The sequence below is a fragment of the Hordeum vulgare genome, chromosome 6H (genome assembly GCF_904849725.1).
Source record: "Hordeum vulgare subsp. vulgare chromosome 6H, MorexV3_pseudomolecules_assembly, whole genome shotgun sequence".
In the NCBI taxonomy this organism is placed as follows: domain Eukaryota; kingdom Viridiplantae; phylum Streptophyta; class Magnoliopsida; order Poales; family Poaceae; genus Hordeum; species Hordeum vulgare.
This window is the reverse complement of record NC_058523.1, coordinates 298145168-298165902: the sequence shown is the minus strand read 5'-3', so window position 1 is coordinate 298165902 and position 20735 is coordinate 298145168. Positions and strand designations below refer to the sequence as shown.

Here is a 20735-nt window from a genome sequence, read left to right as displayed (position 1 = left end):
GCTGCGAGGTTGGGGACGGCGGCGCCGGCGGTTGGGCGTCGTCGCGGCGTGTGAGAGATAGAGAGAGAGAGGCGGCTAGGGTTTGGGGCTCCCGTCTCCGGAGGGAGACGACAACAGAATATTGTTTATTGTCTGCTTAATATCGAAGGGGTACATGTGTGTATAAAGGAGGAAAACCTCCACTAAACCCTAGATAACTTGGACTCTAATATAATTTGGACTCTAATATAACTTGGACTCTAAGATAGCTAAGATAACTTGGGTTAAGCCCATAACTAACCCTGCCCATTGGGCTCCTCCGTTGGTACGTTGTACCAGTCATAACAAAAGCTATCATCAATAGGATGTGGGTCATCAAGAACGTTCTCCAACCTAGACAAGTTATCTGCTACTGGGTTATCAGCACCCTTCGTGTCGACAATGTGCAAATCAAATTCTTGTAGCAAGAGAACCCATCTGATAAGTCTAGGTTTAGCGTCTTTATTCTCCATGAGGTACTTAATAGCAGCGTGATCAGTGTGAATAGTGACTTTGGAATCAACTATGTAAGACCTGAACTTTTCACATGCAAACACGACTGCTAAAAATTCCTTTTCCGTAGTAGCATAGTTTCTTTGGGCACTGTCTAGAGTTTTACTAGCATAGTGAATAACATTCAACTTCTTATCGACTCTTTGCCCTAGGACAACACCAACAACATAATCACTAGCATCACACATGATTTCAAAAGGTAAGTTCCAATCAGGTGGTTGAACAATAGCTGCAGTTATCAAGGCCTTCATAAGTGTTTCGAAGGCTTCCTCACAATCATCGTCAAAAACAAAAGGAATATCCTTTTGCAAGAGATTGGTAAGAGGCCTAGAAATCTTATAGAAGTCTTTAATGAATCTCCTATGGAAACGAGCATGACCAAGGAAACTTCTTATACCTTTGATATCTGTGGGGTATGGCATTTTCTCGATTGCATCAACCTTAGCCTTATCTTCAATACCTCTTTCTGAAATTTTATGTCCTAAGACGATGCCTTCATTAACCATAAAGTGACACTTATCCCAATTCAAGACAAGATTGGTGTCTTTACATCTCTGCAAGACTCGATCAAGGTTGCTAAGGAAATCGTCAAAAGAAGACCCATAAACGGAGAAGTCATCCATGAAAACCTAAACAATATTTTCACAAAAGTCAGAGAATATAGCCATCATACATCTTTGAGAGGTGGCAGATGCATTACATAAGCCAAAAGGCATATGTCTGTAAGCAAAGGTACCGAAAGGGCAGGTGAAAGTGGTTTTCTCCTGATCAGATTATGCAACTGGTATTTGGGAGAAACCAGAATAACCGTCTAGAAAGCAGAAGTGTGTGTGTTTAGACGGTCTTTCTAGCATTTGGTTGATAAAAGGCAAAGGGTAATGATCTTTCCTAGTGGCTTTATTCAATTTCCTAAAATCGATCACCATCCTATAGCCAGTAATAATCCTCTGTGGGATCAATTCATCCTTATCATTAGGGACAACGGTAATACCTCCCTTCTTAGGGACGCAATGCACTGTACTCACCCAATCACTATGAGCAACAGGATAGATAATACCCGCTTCCAGGAGCTTTGGTATTTCTTTTCTTACTACCTCTTTCATCATAGGATTTAATCTCCTTTGATGATCAGCACCTGGTTTGAAATCAGGATCGGTTTTAATCTTGTGCTGGCATAGAGTGGGACTAATGCCCTTGAGATCATCAAGACTATATCCAATAGCAGCACGGTGCTTCCTCACAGTTTTTAGTAACTTATTTTCTTCATGCTCTGAGAGGCTAGCACTAATAATAACAGGATATATCTCTTTGTCATCAAGATTAACATACTTAAGAGTATCAGGCAACTATTTAAGCTTGAACACAGGATCACCCTTTGGTGGGGGTGGATCCCCAAGCAGTTCAACAGGCAAATTATTCTTAAGGATAGGATATTGTTCTAAGACAACTCTATCTATTTCATCCCTTTCATCCATATGCATATCATTTTCATGCTCAAGTAAGTATTACTCTAAGGGATCAGTAGGAGGCACAACAATAGAAGCTAAGGCAATAGTTTCATCCTTACTAGGCGACTCTTTTTCACGAGGTTGTCTACCAAACTTGGAGAAATTGAACTCATGTGACACGCCTTCAAAGCCAAGAGTGACAGTTTGCTTCTCACAATCAATATGAGCATCAATAGTGTTGAGAAAAGGTCTGCGAAATATGATGGGATAAAAGCTATCTTGGGTGGTAGCAAGAACGAGGAAATCAACAGGATACTTTGTTTTACCACACAAGACTTCAACATCCCTAACAATTCCCAAAGGGCAGATAGTATCTCTATTGGCAAGCTGAATAGCGACATCAATAGGTTCTATCTCAATAGGTGCAATCTCGTCTTTGATTTCATCATATAAGGATTGAGGTATTGCACTAACACTAGCACCCACGTCACATAAACCATGATAACAATGATCTCCTATCGTAACAGAAACAACAGGCGTGCCAACAACACGCCTATGTTTGTCTCTAGCGTGAGGTTTAGCTATTCTAGCAGCATCTTCACAGAAGTGAATATTATGTCCCTCAACATCGTCAGACAGAAGATCTTTGATAATAGCAATGCTAGGTTCAACTCTAATTTTCTCAGGGGTGTAGGCGTTCTAATGTAGCCTCTACGTATCACAGTTGAAGCTTTAGAATGATCCTTTATCCTAACAGGGAAAGGTGGTTTCTCAATGTAAGCACTGGGAACAATAGGATCATTATAGGCAATGACCCTCTCTCCAAATGCATTAGGTTTAACTACGTTGACTTCTAAGGGAGGATGATATTCAAACCACTTCTCTTTGGGGAGATCAATATGAGCACCAAGAGATTCACACAATGAAGCTACTATCTCAGAGTCAAGTCCATACTTAGCGCTAAAATCACAAAAAGTATTTGTTTCAACAAAGGATTTAACGCAATCGAACTTGAAATTCATACCTGACTCCTTACCTTCTTCAAGCTCCCAATCTTTAGAGTTGCCTTTAATTCTCTCCAATAAATTCCATCTGAAGTCAATATCTCTCTTCATAAAAGAACCGGTACAGGAAGTGTCAAGAATGGTGCGATCATCATGAGAAAGCAGAGCATAGAAGTTCTGAATGATAATTTCTCTCGAGAGCTCATGATTGGGGCATGAATATAACATTGATTTAAGCCTCCCCCAAGCTTGAGCGATGCTTTCTCTGTCACGAGGCCAAAAATTATAAATATAATTCCGATCACGATGTACTAAATGCATAGGATAAAACTTTTGATGAAATTCAAATTTCAACCGATTTGTAGTCCCATAATCGAGTATCATCACATAGCCTATACCATGTCAACGCCTTATCCTTCAAAGATAAAGCAAATACCTTCTTCTTGACCTCATCCTCGGGCAAACCTGCAAGCTTAAATAAACCACAAACTTCATCTACATAGATTAGATGCAAGTCTGGATGTGATGTTCCATCTCCTGTAAAAGGATTAGCCAGCAGTTTCTCAAGCATACCCGAAGGAAATTCAAAGAAAATATTTTCAGTAGGTGCAGCAGGTTGAGGAGAACCTCTTTGTGATTCCGTTCGAGGTGAAGATACCCCGAACAAGCCCCTCAAAGGATTAGTATCCATAGTGACAAGTGACAATAAATTTCAGCACACTATATGAATGTTTCCTTACCAAGTTCCACTTACCAAAGGCGCTTCACTCCCAGGCAACGGCGCCAAAAAATAGTCTTGATGACCCACAAGTATAAGGGATCTATTGTAGTCCTTTCGATAAGTAAGAGTGCCGAACCCAACGAGGAGCAGAAGGATCTCACAAGTGATTTTCAGCAAGGTAATATCTGCAAGCACTGAAATTATCGGTAACAAGTAGTTGTGTGGTGAGATGATTCGTAGAAAGCAACAAGTAAAAACGGTGCAGCAAAGTGGCCCAATCCCTTTTGTAGCAAGGGACAAGCCTGGACAAAGTCTTATAGGAGGTAAAGCGCTCCCGAGGACACACGGGAATTTCTGTCATGCTAGTTTTCATCATGTTCATATGATTCGCGTTTATTACTTTGATAGTTTGATATCTGGGTGGACCAGTGCTTGGGTACTGCCCTTACTTGGACAAGCATTCCACTTATGATTAACCCCTCTCGCAAGCATCCACAACTACGAAAGAAGAATTAAGACAAAGTCTAACCATAGCATTAAACTAGTGGATCCAAATCAGCCCCTTACGAAGCAACGCATAAACTACGGTTTAAGCCTCTGTCACTCTAGCAACCCATCATCTACTTACTACTTCCCAATGCCTTCCTCTAGGTCCAAATAGTGGTGAAGTTTTATGTAGTCGACGTTCACATAACACCACTAGAGGAAAAACAACATACAACACATCAAAATATCGAACGAATACCAAATTCACATGACTACTATTAGCATGACTTATCCCATGTCCTCAGGAACAAAAGTAAATACTCACAAAGCATAATCATATTCATGACCAGAGAGGTAATGAGTAGAATCAAGGATCTGAACATAAACTCTTCCACCAAGTAATCCAACTAGCATCAACTACAAAGAGTAATTAACACTACTAGGAACCTTACAAGTACCAATCGAAGTCGCGAGACGGAGATTGGTTACAAGTGATGAACTAGGGTTTGGAGATGAGATGGTGCTGATGAAGATGTTCATGGTGATGAGTCCCCTCCGATGAGAGGAGTGTTGGTGATGACGATGGCGGCGATTTCCCCCTCCGGGAGGGAAGTTTCCCCGGCAGGATCGTCCTGCCGGAGCTCTAGATTGGTTCTGCTCAAGTTCCGCCTCGTGGCGGCGGCGAATCCTCCGAAAAGCCTCCTCCTGATTTTTTCGGAAAGAAACCCTTCATATAGCAGAAGAGGGGAGCCAGTGGGCCAGCAGGGAGCCCACAAGCCCCATAGCCGTGGCCAGGGGGTGGCCGCGCCTACCAGGCTTGTGCCCCCTGCTTGCGCTCCTCTGGCACTTCTTCGGCCCAGTATTTTTTTTATATTCCCAAAAAATCCACACTGATTTTCACGGATTTTGGAGTTGCGAATAGGCATCTCAAACTTGCTCCTTTTTCAGGCCAGAATTCCAGCTGCCGGCATTCTCCCTCTTCAAGTAAACCTTGCAAAATAAGAGAGAAAAGGCATAAGCATTGTACCGTGAAGTGAAATAACATCCCAAGAAGCAATAAATATCAACATAAAAGCATGATGCAAAATGGACGTATCACGGCTCCGTATCGTAAAATGCGATGAACTCTTCGCTCTGATTTTTCTCCGTGGATAGGAATATATAGAAGTGGAAACGAGGTCGGTGGGGCTTCAGGGACCCCACAAGCGAGGGTGCGCGACCTAGGGGGGACGCGCTGTGACATCCCGAGACCAACGTTTCAGAAGATTCCCCCTTTTATTTCGTTCTCGTCGTTTGTTTCATTTGTCTGTCACATACATCATCGCATCATGCGCATCATCTGCATCGCATCAGCACTCCATTGCCGCCAGTTTTAAAACTTGCATCCGATATTAGTTTCCGCTTCTCTCCGTTCTTGTCGTTGACCCTTTTGAGACCAATCACACACGCACGCGCACACGGCATCGTAAAATCCTTGTTTCTAAAAGTGTGTGTAAAACTTTCTCTGATTGGGTTGAAACTTGGCATGCGGTTTTATTTAGATATAGGTAGGCCGCCTGCCAAATTTCGTCGTAATCGGAGCCCGTCTGGTACCCGAACCGTCGACCGTAGCGGCACCGTATTTGGTCTTTCATCGGACATTTTATAAGTGTTTAGAATACGTTGCCGGGTGCCCGTTTTCCCCCTAATCCCCACCTAGCCTTCTCTACACAGCTAACCCTAACCCGCCTCTCCGGTCGCGATCGGAGGGTCGAAAAAACCCCCAAAATCCTCAAACTTAGCCCCCTTTCCTATTTAAACACCCCTAACCTACCCCTAATGGAAACCCTAGCCACCTGCCTCGAATCCCGCGCCCACCTACCCCAACCGCCTCTCTCTCTCCTCCCTCCCTCCTCAGCGCCGTCGGGCCCGTCGAGCCCGCAACCGGCCCGCCGAGCCGAAGGCGCCTTGCCCCCGCGTTGCCCGCGCGCACCCGACGAGGGAACCGCCCGCACGTGCCACCGGACCCACCGGGAACGGAGTCCCATGGCTAGATCTGGCCAGCCTCCGGCCACCATAGTTCCCGTCGCCGCCCTTCGCCAGCCCCGCCGCCCGCCGGCCTCCTGGCACCCGCAGGTGGCGCCCCGTCCCGTCGCTGCCGTCCTGGATCTCGATCCTATCGGGATCGAGGGAGCTGCCCTCCAGCGCGAGCGCCCTCCAGGCGCCAGGGCCGCGACCCAGCCGGCCCACGCCAGCGCCGCAGCGCCCCTTCTAGTCGGCCTCCTCCAGGCGCCCCATGCCAGCGCCCAGGCCCAGTGAGGAGCCTACCTGCCTCGCCCTTGGCCTGACTCCTCTCCACCACGCTGAGACCAAGGTGAGCACCAGCCCCGCTAACCCCCGCCCAGGCTATGTTTTACTATTCTACGCCTTCAATTAGGCTCATGTAGGGTAGTTTCGGCCCAGTAGTTATTTATGGGATTTATTTTCGGATTTATTAATTTCAGGAATATATAGATATTCAAACGCGTGTAGTTTCTAAATTGTGCATCGGATCGGAACGTTTTAAATATGAAACTTGATTAGTTTTCACGTGGATTAGTAATTTGGAACTTGCATGCATGTTTGACGTGGTTTGACTTGCCATATGCCTAGATTTACGTGTTGTCCTAATATGTTAATCATCCCGTATTTATTTTCGTGCGTGTCCGGATTGCTCAAACCCCGTGGATATAATGCTCATGTTTTTAGGGACCCTTTGCCATGTATTTTAGAGTAGTTGTTTGCATTTTTGCATGTAGGGTTCCGTTGCTAGTTTGCTATATCATGTTTAGGACATATTCTCGCATATTCGTGTGGCGTTATTTTTGTTTTGCAACCCCACATGTTATATATGTTTTCGGGGTAGAAAAATCCCTAGAATGTAATGTGCATTTAGTTTTAGCTTTTGAGCAAGTTAGTGCGCGTGATATTTTGCCATGTTTCCCTTTTGTTTATTTTGTGAGATTTAATCCGTGCATGATATGAATAAGTTGTCAACTAGAGATATGCCCTTGGATGTGTAGGCTAGCCTATGATAATTTTGGTTGCAATAGAAATCCATGTTTAGGTGTGTTTTGCTTGTTCTCAACTTGCTAGAAAATAGTGCTTATTTGGAGATGCTGAAATATTTCTAAGTCTTAAATCTGTTATATTTTGTTGCTGTCTTGTCATGAATTTATCTGGTGATCTGTAGCTCTTTTGAGGTTGGTGCTTAGTTGGAGTCCTTAAGATTCTCTAGCATGTTGTCAATTTTCATGCCATTTGGAGTCCTGTAGCATATAGTTTTGTTGCTGTCAATATGCCATCTCACCAAAAATTGCACTGTCATAAACTGATATTTCCACTAAGTCTGAAACTGTGTGTGAGATGCCATTTTGAGAGTTCTTTGCCTAGTGATCCATGCTTCCATGCTAGATGTTATTAGTAGTATGTTGTAGTGCATATTACCCTCTTTTGCCTCATGCCTTGTTTGAGCATTTTGGATTTGTGTAGCTTGTTGTTCGAGGGTGTAGAAAATGCCATGTGGCTGTTTTTGACAGATTGTAGTGATTTCTTGTTTAGCTCATAGTTGTTGAACCGTTGCTCCGTTTTGATCGTGTCCTATATGAAACTTGCTTAGAATCTCGCGTAGTTTCATATTATGTTGCTGCCTTATTGGTTTGGGATGTTGTGGATGCCAGTTGAACACATATTGCATTCATGCCATCATATCTTGCGATGTTTGTATCTTTTGATCCGTAGCTCCGTTGGAGATGTTCTCTATGTGTAAATTGATTATAACGACACGTAGAATCACGTCAACCTATTTATTTTGATGTTTAACAAATATTAAAACATGTTAATTCAGATATGGACCGAATTGTCAATTAACGTATGAGGTCATTCCGGAGATGCTATATGTCATTTCCGACCTCATTTAAAATGCCTAGATAGGTAGAATAATTACGCTTCACCTTTTGCCGTGTTCAATCAAATTTAATATTGTCGAGTAAATAATTGGGATAGAACTAAATAATCCGTATGTGGAGTTTCGTCAATATGCACCTCGTTGCATATTGAACTTCACTTAATGTGTAGTGTTTGATTGTTGTCAATTGACATGCCATGTCTTGCATATATTCAGCCGCTCATGCATCATTTGTGTTGTGCATCGTGTGGTGTATATCATGTGTTGATTCTTGTTTCAGGTTTCTTTCGTCTCGGTAGAGTTTCGCAAGCGTGTCGGAAAGTGAGGACCCGTTCAACTACATCGGTTCGTCTGCTTCACGGAGTCGTTCTTCTTCCAAGCGGGATCTCACGCAAGATGACCATTTCCCCAGATACTGTTACTATCATTGCCATGCTAGTTTTACCGTTTCTATCGTTATGTCTCGTTGCCTACCACCTGTTAAATATTAGCCTCCCAACAATGCCATGAAACCTTCAACCTGTTCACAACCTAACAAAACCACTGATTGGCTATGTTACCGCTTGCTTTACCATGTGTTAGCGTTGCTAGTTGCAGGTGTAGTTGCTTCCATGTGATAACATGGGTTCCTTGTTATATCACCATATTAATGCTATTTAATTTAATGCACCTATATACTTGGTAAAAGGTGGAAGGCTTGGCCTTTCTAGCCTGGTGTTTTGTTCCACCTTTGCCCCCTTAGTTTTGGCTACCGGTGTTATGTTCCATAATTGAGCGCTCCTAACACGATCGGGGTTGTTATGGGGACCCCTTGACAATTTGTTTTAGATTAAAGTTGGTCTGGCAAGGCCCAACATTGGTACTACATTTGCCCAACATAATAATTTGGAAAAGAGTTTGGAAAAGTAGATACGTTGGAGACGTATCATGGTGGCACTGGCTGTAGGTGGTCGCGCTGGTTGTAAGGGATGTAATCTGGTTGTTGGTGGTGGCACGCCGGAAGGAGGCGGGGGCGGCCTTGGGCCTGAGGTGGCTGGAACGACCTTGGGCCCGAGGAGGTTGGGGTGGCCACGCGCCGGGAGGAGGTTGGGGCGGCGGCTTGTCGGAAGAAGGAGGCATCCTTGGGCCAAAGGAAGCAGGGGCGGCCTCGCACCGGGAGGAGGCGGGGGTGGCAATTCGTAGGAAGGATCTGGAGGCGGCAGCGCCAAGAGGAAGTGGGGCCAGAGGCGGGGTGGAACTGAAGTCCAAGTGGAGGTGGTAGGGAGGTGGAGGTGGTTCGATCCGGGGTGAGGGACGATGGTCGCGACGCGATCCGCGGTGAGGGATGGTGGTGGTGACGTTGGTTGGAGGCGGTGACGATGGCGCCAGTTCAGGGCGGTAGCGTTCCTGGTGTGGTGCATGGGTGGGGATAGTGGCAGGGGACGACATTGCCAGTTGGTGATGGTGATGATGGGGTGGGTCGTGGGAGGTGGATGATGGGTAACGGGATGATACAGTGGGCTTTTTTTTGTTCGATACCAGCTTGAGAGTTTGGGAGGAACTGTGTTGGCCCTTATAAGGCTGGTTAGGATCACAATAATTATTGTGCTCCTGTGATTAGAATAATGTTACTATATATATATATATAGCACTATTCTAATCCTGGGATCAGAATAGTTATTCTCAAACTACCGGCCCTATAAGGGCCCCATGAAGGTTCTCCCCACATCCTAAGAAACTAAAAAACCCGGTACGACAATTAAAAAGCCCACCCACCACTCCCACCATCCCCTTCCTAACCTCCCCCGATCCTCGAATTTGCCGTCTCCTCCCTAATAGTATTGCGCCTCCATCATCGCCTACCTCCCCGGATCGCGCCGCCCCACCGCCTCCCTGCTCGGAGTGCGCCATCACCACCCCCTCCCTCCATGGATTGCGCTGTAAGCACCACGTGTTTACCCGGATCCACACGCATGATATTGATGGCGCCCAACCCCTCCACTTCAAGCACGCCGCCGACCCTCCTCCACCTGCTTCCGCCACCTAGCACCCAATCGACACCGCCGCCCCCACCTCACCCACAACCTCGTGCGGCGCCGCAATCCCGCCCTAACCGACCCCGCCTCCTCCAACCCACCCCAAATTGATGTCGTCGCCTCTGCCATCCCCGGACCAGCACCGACACCTCCGCCCCACTCCTAACCGATGTCGTCGCTTCATGCCCGCCCCCAACTGAAACGACCGCCTTTGCCCTGCCCCAAGAAGGCGACGAGGATGCAACCCCGTGCCCAACCGCATGGGTCGTTGACGGTTGCCCGCATGCCCATTGCCGGACGACACCACCACTAACTAGAAGTGGACAACACTAGTGGGCATTTCCTATATCCCGAAGACCTAGCATCTCCCCCGTAGAGCACCGACACACTGTCTCTTTTCTCCAAATTGCTTGATCTTCCATTAAATGATCCAGAAGAGGGCCTTGTGGTGCTTTTGTAGTGCAATTCTACTGCTGTCGATAGGGAAGGAGAACGGGAGTGATAGTTTTCTCCAAACTTCCATCTATAGTAGTTGAGGCTAGTGCATGCTATGGCTATTAATTATGATATGTTTTGTGTGCTTAGCGTTTGTGGGTTCTATGTGTGACATGCGTGCATGTGTTTTGTGTGATGTGCACGTGTGTGCTTTGTGTGTGTGAGGTGTGCATGCATAGCACATGAAGTTCGATAATTAAAAACTTCGAAGTTCAAGTATGAAAATGAAAAAATGCACAATTTGTAAAAATGATTTTGTCTTCTTCTAAAAACTGTTTGTGCAAAATGTGGCGAAGAGCTATTTTTGACAAGATTTCCAACCGTGGTGAGATGAAGCTAAAAATCAAGAGTGGTTTTAAATCCATTCATTTGTTGTGTTCTCAATAAAATGTAGAAGCTTGATGGAACCTTGAATAATATTATGGGTACACTCTACATGTTTGTTTTATTGCATAAGAAAATTGACCTAACTTCCCTAGTGTTTTTGCACCGGTTCAATATTTATTACAAAACTAGAATTTTTCCAATACTAAAAGAAATAAACAAAGAAGTCCAAATTACAAAATTAGAGCAGTTCCACATTTATAAAAACATAGATTTTCCTTGTTACTAAAGAAAAAAATAAACATTCTTCACATTTCTAGGAAAAATAAAGTTATGAAGTTCAATTCAAAAAATGTTTGATGCTTACTGAAAACCATATTTTTTTCTTCGAAATAAAACTAAGAAGTTCAAATTAAAATATCACAAAAGTTTGAAGTTTATGAAAATAAAGAGTAAAATGAAGAAGTTCAAATAAAAATAGCTGAGAAGCTTAAATGAAACTCGTGAAACCCCTTACACGAAAAACGCATGAGTTTTATTTTCCCTATTTATAAAATAAATACATAGAAGTCCAAAATAAAAATATCAAAAGTTCAAATTGAAATAATCAAGCGGTTCTATTTTTACTACAAAAATCGAATTTGCCATTGATAAATAATAAAATCTTAAAGTTTAAATTAAAATAAGTGAGCAGTTCGATGTTAATATACACAGAAAAAACAAGCGCTATCTAGAAAATGTTAGTCTCGGAGTTCAAATTTGATAAATTGTAGTGTCTGAAGAAAATATTATGGGTTTAGAAAAAACTTCCCATGGATCATTTCCTTCCTAAGAATAAGACTAAGATGTTCAAATTAAAATATACAAGAAATTTGAAGTATGTAAGAAACACAGATTGTTTCTTGTTACTAAATCTTAAATTGAAGAAGTTGAAATAAAAAAGGCTGAGATGTTCAAATTAAAATAGCACATAAGTTTGAACTTTATGAAAATATCAGATTTTTCTCGTTACTAAAGATTAAAATGAAGAAATTCGAATAAAAAGCCAAGAAGATCAAATTAAACTCATGAAATTACTTACACAGAAATAGACTAGTTTTATTTTTTGTGTTTATAAAATAAATACATAGAAGTTTAAAATAAAAAAGCTGAGAAGGTTAAAATAAAATAATGGAGTAGTTCGACGTGTAAATCAATCCAAAATAAAACAAAGTGAAGTTCAAGTGGACATGGCGAGAAGGTCAAGTTCTTCAGAGAGTGCATTTTTGAAGGCTTTGTTTCACAAAAAAGGCACAATACATCATCTCGCTCTTTTTTGGATTGCTTGAAAATGGCGAGGAATCAGAACAAAATATATACATGAAAATGTTTCACATTTTCCGTAGCTTTTCAACGGTATATTATTTGCCCCGTTCTGATAAAGTTTAAAAAAACTATGACCAAAAAAAGTTTTTAGCCATTTTTACAACTGACTTAAAATAGTAAGTAATAGGAAAAAACAATCTACATATAAAAGTTTCGCATTTGTTCATGCTTTTGAATGCCATATCATTTGCTCCATTCCGAGAAACCATTGAGATATTAATGCAAAAATACGAACTTGGTATAACTTCTGCCATTTTCTAAATTACTTTTAAACCTTTCATAGTTGGAAGAAACATTTTATATGAAAAATTGCGCATCTTCCTAAGCTTTTCGAGTGCCATATCATTTACGTTGACCGGACTAGCCGTTTTCAAATTAACCCCGAAATACAAACCCGACTGTTCAGTTTTAGAAATTCCACCATTTTTAAAATTCATGTTTAACCGTAGGGCATTTGGAAAAAAAATTCAACATATGAAATGAGAGGATTTGTAGCAGCTATTCAACGCCATCTCATTTGCCTCATTTCAACAAACAGTTTAGAAATAGTATCGAAAATATGGTTCACATTTTTTTGCACGAACAAAAGTTGTTTTCAAAACTGTTCTTAAACCATGAACATTTTGAAAAAAAATTCAAGTTTGGCTGTTACCAGGGTGTCCATAGCTTTGAAACGATGTATCACAAAGCCCCATTTGAACATTTTAGCAAAAGTTCAACCTAGCACCCACGGAAGGTCAACTACTACATTGCATGAATGTCATATGAAAATCTTTTAAACCGTCGCAAGTATGAAAAAAGAATCAACACGGAAAAGATGCATGTTTACAAACCATCGCGAGTATTTCATCTTTTAAACCTACGATGGAATTACTCACGAACGATGAAGAGCATCATGAAATTGGTTATGAAGGATGGTTGGTGATGACGACGGCGTCGGTTTCCCCTCTTCGGAGCCCAAATCAGACTCCAGATCTGCCATCCGGAGGAAAACACGAGGTGGCGGCGGCTCCGTATCGTAAAACGCGATGAACTCTTCTATCTGATTTTTTTCCCCGTGGATCGGAATATATAGAAGTGGAAACAAGGTCGGTGGAGCCTCAGGGACCCCACAAGCCAGGGGACGGACCTTGCAGGCTTGTGGCCTGGGAGTGGCCCCTCTCCGGTAGATTCTTTCGCCGTTATTTTTTATTAAATCCAAAATCGTTCTCCGTAAATTTTCAGGCCAATCCGAGAACTTTTATTTGTGCACAAAAATAACACCAAGGCAATTCTGCTGAAAACATCGCCAGTCCGGGTTAGTTTCATTCAAATCATGCAAATTAGAGTCCAAAACAAGGGCAAAAGAGTTTGAAAAGTTGATACGTTGGAGACGTATCATGGTGGCACTGGCTGTAGGTGGTGGCGCTGGTTGTAAGGGAACTAATCTGGTTGTTGGTGGTGGCTCGCCGGAAGGAGGCGAAGGCGGCCTTGGGCCTGAGATGGCTTCAACGGCCTTGAGCCCGAGGAGGTTGGGGTGGTCACCCGTCGGGAGGAGGTTGGGGCGGCGGTTCGCTGGAAGAAGGAGGCGGCCTTGGGCGAGAGGAAGCAGGGGCGGCCTCGCACCGGGAGGAGGCGGGGGTGGCAATTCATAGGATGGATTTGGAGGCTACGGTGCCAAGAGGAAGTGGGGCCAGCAGCGGGGTGGAAGTGAAGTCCGGGTGGAGGTGGTTCGATCCGGGGCGAGGGATGATGGTGGTGGCGCGATCCGCGGTGAGGGACGGTGGTGGCGACGCCGGTTGGAGGCGGTGATGATGGCGCAAGGTCGGGGCGGTAGCGTTCCTAGCATGGTGCATGGGTGGAGATGGCGGCAGGGGACGACATCGCCGGTTGGTGATGGGGATGATGGGGTGGGTCGTGGGAGGTGGATGATGGGTAACAGGATGATACAATGGCCTTTTTTTGTTCGGTACCAGCTTGAGAGTTTGGGAGGAACCGTGTTGGCCCTTATAAGGCTCGTTAGGATCACAATATTGTGATCCTAGGATTAGAATAATGTTACTACATATACATACATCTATATATAGCACTATTCTAAGCCTGGGATCAGAATAGTTATTCCGAAACTACCGGCCCTATAAGGGCCCCATGAAGGTTCTCCCCACATCCTAAGAAACTAAAAAAAAGGGTACGAAAAATAAAATAAAAACCCACCCACCACTCCCAACATCCCCTTCCTAACCTCCCCCGATCCTCGAATTTGCCGTCTCCTCCCCAATAGGATTGCACCACTATCACCGCCTACCTTCCTGGATCGCGCCGCCCCACCGCCTCCCTCCTCGGAGTGCGCCAGCACCACCCCCTCCCACCACGGATTGCGTCGTAAGCACCTCCTGTTTACCCGGATCCACATGTACAATATTGACGGCGCCCAACCCCTCCACTTCAAGCACGCCGCCGACCCTCCTCTACCTCCTTCCGCCACCTAGCACCCAACCAACACCGTCGCCCCACCTCACCCACAACCTCGTGCAGCGCCGCAATCCCGCCCCAACTGACCCCGCTTAATCCAACCCATCCCAACTTGATGCCGCCGCCGCTGCCATCCCTGAACAAGCGTCGACACCTCCGCCCTACTCCTAACCAATGTCGTCGCTTCATGCCCACCCCCAATTGACACGGCCGCCTTCGCCCCGCCCCAAGAAGGCGACAGCGATACAACCCCGCGCCCAACCGCGTGGGTCGCTGACGGCTGCCCGCATCCCCATCACCGGAGAACACCACCGTAGCGCACCAACACATTGTCTCTTTTCTCCAAATTGCTTGATCCTCCATTAAATGATCCAGAAGAGGGCCTTGTGGTGCTTTTCTAGTGCAATTCTACTGCTGTCGATAGGGAAGGAGAACGGGAGCGATAGTTTTCTCTAAACTTCCATCTATAGTAGTTGAAGCTAGTGCATGCTATGGCTATTATTTATGATCTGTTTTGTGTGTGTAGCATTTGTGGGTTCTATGTGTGACATGCATGCATGTGTTTTGTGTGATGTGCGCATGTGTGCTTTGTGTGTGTGAGGTGTGCATGCATAGCACATGAAGTTCGATAATTAAAAATTTGGAAGTTCAAGTATGAAAATGAAAAAATGCACAATTTGTAAAAATGATTTTGTCTTCTTCTAAAAATTGTTTGTGCAAAATGTGGCGAAGAGCTATTTTTCATAAGATTTCCAACTGTGGTGAGATGAAGCTAAAAAATAAACAGTGGGTTTAAATCCATTCATTTGTTGTGTTCTCAATAAAATGTAGAAGCTTGATGGAACCTACAATAATATTATGGGTACACTCTACATGTTTGTTTTATTGCATACGAAAATTGACCTAACTTCCCTAGTGTTTTTGCATCGGTTCAATATTTATTACAAAACTAGGATTTTCCCATTACTAAAATAAAGAAATCAAGAAGTCCAAATTACTAATATAGAGCAGTTCCACATTTATAAAAACATAGATTTTCCATTTTACCAGGAAAAATAAAAGTATGATGTTCAATTTCAAAAAATGTTTAATGCGTACTTAAAATCATATTTATTTCTACAAAATAAAACTAAGAAGTTCAAATTAAAATATCACAAAAGTTCGAAGTTTATGAAAATAAAGAGTAAAATGAAGAAGTTCAAATAAGAGAAGGTGAGAAGCTTAAATGAAACTCGTGAAACCGCTTACACGAAAAACGCATGAGTTTTATTTTCCCCGTTTATAAAATAAATAGATAGAAGTCCAAAATAAAAATATCAGAAGTTCAAATTCAAATAATCAAGCGGTTCTATGTTTACTAGAAAAATCGAATTTCCCATTAATAAATAATAAAATGTTAAAGTTCAAATTAAAATAAGTGAGCAGTTCGATGTTAATATACACAGAAAAAACAAGAGTCGTCTAGAAAATGTTACTCTCGCAGTTCAAATTTAAAAAATTGTAGTGTTTGAAGAAAATATTATGGGTTTAGAATTTTTTTTCCATGGATCATTTCCTTCCTAAGAATAAAACTAGGATGTTGGAATTAAAATATACAAGAAATTCAAAGTATGTAAAAAACACATATTGTTTCTCGTTACTAAATCATAAATTGAAGAAGTTGAAATAAAAAAGGCTGAGAAGTTCAAATTAAAATAGCACAGAAGTTTGAAGTTTATGAAAATATCATATTTTTCTCGTTACTAAAGATTAAAATGAAGAAATTCGAATAAAAAAGCCGGGAAGATCAAATTCGAATAAGACCAATTTTATTTTTCATGTTTATAAAATAAATACATAGAAGCTAAAAATAGAAAAGCTCAGAAGATCAAAATAAAATAATGGAGTCGTTCGACATGTAAAGCAATCCAAAATAAAACTATATACATTTTTGAAGACTTCGTTTCACGATAAAGGCAGAATACATCATCTCCCTCTTTTCGGGATAGCTTGAAAACGGCTAGGAATGAGAAAAAACTATATACATAAAAATGTTTCACATTTTCCATAGCTTTTCAAGGTATATTATTTTCCATAAAAACGGCTAGGTATGAAAAAAACATCAACACGGAAAATATGCATGTTTACAACAACTTTCCATCCGTATATAATTTGTTGATTTTCGGTGTGTGGATGGGGAGTTACGAGCAAAAAACAACACGTGAGAAATATAGTGAAGTTCAATTGGACATGGCGAGAAGGTCAAGTTCTTCATGCGGTGCATTTTTGAAGGTTGTGTTTCGCGATAAAGGCAGGACATAAGATCTCAATGTTTTCTAGATTGCTTGAAAACAACTAGGAATCATAGGAAACTATCTACATGAAAACATTTCACATTTTTCATAGATTTTCAACGGTATATTATTTGCCCCATTCCGATAAAGTTTGTAAAAACTATGTCCAAATTTTTTTAGCCATTTTCAAATTGACTTAAAACCGTAAGGAATTGGAGAAAACAATCTACATATAAAAGTTTTGCATTTGTTTAAGCTTTCACACGCCATATCATTTTCTCCATTCCGAGAAACCATTGAGAAATTAATGCGAAAATACGAACTTGATATAACTTCTTCCGATTTCTAAATTACTTTGAAACAATTCACAGTTGGAAAAAACTTTCTATATGAAAAATTGCGCATTTTCATAAGCTTTCCAACATCGTATTGTTTGCGCCGATCGGAGTAGCCGTTTTCAAATTAACTCCAAAATACGAACCCGTATGTTTGGTTTCAGAAATTCTGCCATTTTTGAAATTCCTCTTTAACCGTTGGGAATTTGGAAAAACTTTCAACGTATGAATTGAGTGGATTTGCAGCAGGTATTCAACAACATCTCATTTGCCTCATTCCTATAAACGTTTTGGAAATAGGATCGAAAATACGATTTATGTTTTTTTGTATGAAAAAAAACGGTTTTCAAAACTGCTCTCAAACCGTGAACATTTTGACAAAAATGTGACCTAGGTTGTTATGAGGGTGTCCATAGCTTTCTAACGGTATATCACAAGCCCATTTGGACACTTTTAGCGGAAGTTCAACCTAGCACCCGAGGAAGTTCAAGTGCTACTCGTGAGACGAGTCACCGTGGATGAGAATAGTTATTCTCATCCCGGGATCAGAATAATGTTATATATATATGTATATATATGCAAAATTGTGTCTACCATAGTTTGCCACATAACTTCTTTAGGTTTGCTAAGCTTTCAATGGTTGAAAAGTCACCAAACAATATGAAATAAATAGTGTAGCATCTCTCTAATGTAACAAGATGATCCAACGATGGGATTTTGAAAATATGCATCCACGTGACCTCGCCAAAAAAAAAAGAATTTCATCTTGCGCTCACATAAAATATATACTGATCTACTTGTTTTTCTTTGTCCACGACACACAAGTTGTATTTTTTCAATCACGCTCTTGGATCATGTTATATTATAAGTGCGGTGTTTCAGTATTTTTTTCAGAATTTTTGGAAACTTTGGCACCGTCGAAAACCTTAACTAGTTCTTTGACAAGCTATGATAGAAAACGCAAGTGGTGGTAACTACCACCGACGGTAGATAAAATTTGTCATATATATATATATATATATATATATATATATATATATATATATATATATATATATATACAGAAAGAGAGTATGGATTTGCTATCAACACTAGCTAGGATGGTTCTGAATCATTTGTTTGCATCGAGATCCGAACTTTCTTATAGATAAGGTTTCTATTTCTTGAATTTTGAAGAAGGGACCAGATCCCAACATATAACGTGCAGCACTGATTGCAGTCGCTTCAGTGAAACTTTATATCTTCGCTTTATATATATATAAGGTGGGGCTGTTCTACAAACACTCTTAAGAATCTTATTCTGCTGACACTAAACCTTATTCTGCTAACAGTTCCGCACTTCAAAAATTCATCGCGCGAACCACCGCTCAAACCCACCCCGAGCTTCATCAACAAAAAAATACGAGCACCATCACACGGCCCACCCATCCCCTCCAAGGCTCCAACCCCTCCTAATCCACTCCACCTTCTTCCTCCTACCACGATCTACTCGGAGCCCCACCCCACTACCCACCGCCGGAGCCTCGCCCCACCTAGGGCGGGTTTCTGTGTCCATCCTTGCCTTCCACCAGTCCTGCCTCGCTCCGCCCCGTGCCTCCCCCACCACCACCTTCTCTTCATCTCAGCGCCACCTATCTTCACCATTTGATTCTTAGATCCATGGTCTCCTACCTCCTCCCCATGCCACCTCCTCCCATCACGCCACCACCTCTGGTGCCCCACCGCCCCACTCCCGCGCCCCAACCCCTCTCCCATCACCAGCACATCCCACCACCCTCCAACCACCGAAGCCCTGCAGGCCATGGTGGGATCTGACCGCCTCGGCCCCGGCGACCACCATGCATCGTCCCACCCGCCCCACACACTCATCAGCGACCACCCCGCACCGCCTAGCTTGCAGCTCATCCAGCATCTGTCTACCCCGGATCTGGTGCGGATCCGTCGTCGCCATTGGTGGTTGCTGTACTCTGGTGATTTGCTCTTCTAGCGCGGATCCGGGGCTCGTCGCTGTCGGCGGTTGCTGTTCCGACGTGGATCCATCGTCGCCCCGGCTATGTCACACCTCCGGCGACCACGGGCCTCATGGACACCCACCCCCTTCCCTCGCGTGATCTCGTCCCTTGTTGATGGGGAGGACCAAATCGTGTCGCCTCCCTCCCTCCCCTCACCCCTTTCCCTGGATCCACATCACGCTTCTTGTCTCCAAAACGGGCAGCCGAGCTAGTGTCCGCTGGGAGGAGTACAAGGACGGCAACGGCATCGTTGCTATCGGACAGCCGGAGTCCTCCTCTTCCCCTTGTTCTCGTCCTTGTCTACATCCAGGCGTGGCTATCAGCGGTGGCCAGTGGGAACGTCGCGTGCAGCTCGCCCCACAGGGGCGACAAGTTCGTCCGATGGGACAATTAATACTCGGTGGAATCCAGGTCCTCGACTGCTTTTTTCGGTCGATTGTTCCATTGCGGGCTCGCCGATGGCACACTGACTGTTTAATTTTATGCAGTGACACATGGCATGCAGTTCACTCACTTCGTCGAGTGATTCGGTAGGCATATTCTTGAAGTGGAGAGAGATGGAGTCCACAGTAGTTCCCGAGCTAGTAGCATGCAGTGCGCTACTGCGGTAAAAAAAATGTCAATTTGTTTCCCGGAGCTGTACAATTGAAGTGCACTCGTTTTTATATTTTCTTCTGGAAATAAGAAATAGAAGAGAAGATTGTTGTTCATTTGAAGTTCATTTTGTTGTTTTAAGAACTACAGGGAGAATAAAGTAGTAAAAAATAGATCAGTTTGGTTAAAAAAAGGCAATTCGTACTGGAAAACAGTGTAGTATATCCTACCTGCCCCCGCAGGTCATTGTATTTATGTTTGAATGAAGGAATAAAATTGCACCTTGCTTAAAAAATGTCATGCAGTTCGCTCGCTTAGTCCACGTGGTGCACTTGCTTGACCTATACATGTAAAAAAATAAAAAGTCTGAAGAAATTCAACGAAAAGTCGTGACATTCACTTTTGGCAGTGTCGAGGTTAACTTTCAGAAGTCTCGAGGTTCACTCTTCACTTACTACCAACGTGAAGTGTAGAAAAATGTTACGAAAATGATAAAAAAGATAATGAGGTTCACTTCTCTATAGCGATGTAGTTCACTTACCTCTGATGTGAAGTGCAATCTGCTTACTCGTCTTCAAAAAATCACGTCGAACAAAAGAAAAAACATGCAATGCACTTGTCCGTCGGATGCAGCACGGTTTCATGTCAAAAAAGCAGCTCGCTCTTCTATCCGATGCGGTTCACACGTTGATTTGGATGTAGCGAAAAAACAGAGTTTCCGCATTTCGGTAATTTCAAAACTGTTCTTAAAGAATA

At 43.0% G+C, this 20735-nt stretch overlaps 1 long non-coding RNA gene across 1 annotated transcript; it reads left to right on the top strand.

The window, feature by feature from the left end:
* The first annotated feature begins 18519 nt into the window (after positions 1–18519).
* On the top strand, positions 18520–20274 carry LOC123401734. The gene is made up of 2 exons (XR_006611177.1): positions 18520–19796; positions 19874–20274. It is a non-coding gene; the product is annotated as an uncharacterized LOC123401734 (long non-coding RNA).
* Positions 20275–20735: the final 461 nt, after the last annotated feature.